General features: G+C 38.7%; 1 non-coding gene across 1 annotated transcript; it reads left to right on the top strand.

Moving 5' to 3' along the window:
* Window positions 1–2,228: 2,228 nt before the first annotated feature.
* Window positions 2,229–2,331, top strand: LOC111719668. Its single transcript, XR_002769692.1, has one exon. It is a non-coding gene; the product is annotated as a U6 spliceosomal RNA (small nuclear RNA).
* Window positions 2,332–2,703: the final 372 nt, after the last annotated feature.

Here is a 2,703-nt window from a genome sequence, read left to right as displayed (position 1 = left end):
GCAAGATCTGGGGGAGGGGAGACATTCCCTCTGTGTTTCATTCTTACACATTAGAAAAGCAGCATGCTCCCTCTGTGATTCATTCTCACGCATCGGAAAACAAGCATGTCCTCCACATGCTAACACCTTGAAGAGAAGAAGTACTCTCCTTTGTCTAAGTTAGAATCACTCTCTCCCCTTCATACCCTTCCCTTCAGTATATTTTTCCCCATCACCTCAACTTTCCCTGATCCCAGCAGACTACCCATGAATCAATTGGTTTAGGAATCCAGAACACGTGGAATGTTGACGGTCAGTGTGATGATCTTGAGCACATCAAATAACAGAATTTTTCCAAGGTGTTATAATTTCCAGATGCTGCTCTAATTCCAGTTTGGAAAATATATCTATTAAGTGAATAAGAAGGTGCATATGAGAGCTTTTGTTACAGCGTGGCCATTTAACTCTAGGAGTTCCCCACACAACCAACAAAAATGGATGATCCTTATTTGTGCTACCCATGGAAAACCTCTTATTTGTCCCTTTTTTTTTCTAATTCGGTGAAAAGGATGTGAATGGACAAAGATTTCATCAGAAATCTCAGGCAAAGTGATAGATAGCTCCTATTTTGTTTAGCTCCCCTTCGGGTTGTTAGTCGAGCAGCAATTAAACTTGACAAAATAGTGATTAAAAAACAATGAGAAGCAAATGTACCAGTGCTCCAGCGTGCATCCAAACGATTCTGAAAATGATCTCTTAAGTGTTTGGAATAATCCGATTTACTTTCCTACCATAGGAATGAGTTTTCCAAAAACAGCTCTTAGAAAGGGCAATCAATCTGCCACAAACATTGCAGGCCCCCACTCCTTTGCAGTATTTCCTTCTAATGGCTTCTCTCTCACTACAAATTCCAACTGTAGTTCCCAGATCAGATTCATTAGGCAAGAGAACAAATGCTCCAAAGATATCCAGAATTAAGTGTTTTCCTGCTACTCTTAATAATGCAGGAGAAAAGTAGAATTTCTTAGCCATACTTTGGCTTCGTGGATTTCCGATCCACCAACTGCTACTCCCCCTGCTCCTAAAAGGTTAAAACTGTCTTAACTTGAGAATGAAGCTGATCTGTAGTCAAGAATGACAAATGCTTTTAAAGTCATTTTAAATTCTGATTGGCCCATCTCCTGAATGCTTCTTTGTCATCATGTTCCTAGCCATAAAGAAACTCGTCCAGTGAAAAGGGTGGATCTATACAACATCTGGCTACTCCAAGTGAGAATTGAAGATTATAAAGGAGAACCTTGTAGGGAGAAGATGTATCAGCACAGTGCATTTACAGCTGTGGGCTTTTTGTTGTTTGTTTCAATTCTTGATACATTTGCTTTTGTCGAGCTACTTGTCATCTCCCTGACTCTGTCTCTTTCTCTGTGTCTGCTCCTCTCCATCTTCATGAATCTCTCAGTCTCTCTGTCATTGTTTTTCTCTGTCCCTTTATTTCTGCTTTATCTCTGTGTATCTTTATCTCAGTCTCTCCATGTCTGTATCTTTCTTTCTCACACTCTGTCTCTCTATTACCCTCTGTCTCTGTCTCTAACTTTGTCTCAACATAGAAGCAGCTTTTTTGATATTTCTAATTATAGATGCTATCTATGTCTCCTAGGTCGATAGGACAAAGCATTCTGCCTGTTTTCAGAGTTGCTTAGATCTTGCTTATGGTTGACATTTTCACCTTTTCTTCAGAAATGAATTTTTGGTGTCTGAGACCACAAATCTCAGCATTTTGATCCAGCTAATTCTGCCCCATTACCCTCATCGTTCCCCAGAATCCCCATTTCTATAGCACCTTAGGTTAACAAAGGTTAACAAAGCACTAATTTCCTAACAGCCCTATGAAATAAGCAGGGCAGGTCTGATTTTCTCCAAATGAAGAAGCAGCCTCAGAGAAGGAAGATGACTTGTCCATAATGATACAACATAAAACAACTAGTATAAAACAAGGAAAGATTCAGTGGACCTTCTTTCAAAAACTGTTCTCAGCTAAACTCTCAATTTACATCCAGAAGAAAGGAAGTACCTTGAGTGACCCAATGTACACTGGACTTATAGATCAAAAATCCTAAATTCTAGTTCTAGTTCTGCCACAATGTATGTAACTTCGACACTTTACCTCAGTTACTTCATTTGAAAATTGCAAGAGGTGTGTGTCTGTCTATATGATACATTTCATGTCCTTAAGATTCTATGCTCTGATTTTGCTTCAGCAGCATATATAATAAAATTGGAATGATACAGAGAAGATTTGTATGGGCCCTAGGTAAGAATGACACGCAGATTTGTGAAGCATTGAATATTTTTAGATTAAATGCAGTTTCATTCCCCCCATTCCCAAAGTGTGCTACATTGGAATAAAACTCTTGACTTCTGAAGAAAAAAAAATATCCTAATTCTGCTCTCTATACTTAGCTCTATGCTCTTGGCCAAATCAATTTAGCCAATGTGAATAGACCCAGAGCTTTGAGTTTGAATCCCATCTCAGCCACTGAGTTGCTATGTGATCTGGGAAAGACTTTTAACCTCTCCAACTCTCAATTTCCTCATCTGTAAACTGGAGACCTAACTCACAGAGATATTTTGAGGATCAATTGAGAGTATATGGAATGTTTTGAAATCCTTGAAAATTCTATTTAAATAATAGAAGTGTAGTGTTGGCACCTCTATGTCAATGAT

This window comes from Sarcophilus harrisii, chromosome 3, assembly GCF_902635505.1.
Source record: "Sarcophilus harrisii chromosome 3, mSarHar1.11, whole genome shotgun sequence".
In the NCBI taxonomy this organism is placed as follows: Eukaryota; Metazoa; Chordata; class Mammalia; order Dasyuromorphia; family Dasyuridae; genus Sarcophilus; species Sarcophilus harrisii.
The sequence above is the reverse complement of the archived record's forward strand: the minus strand, read 5'-3'. Positions and strand labels throughout refer to the sequence as shown.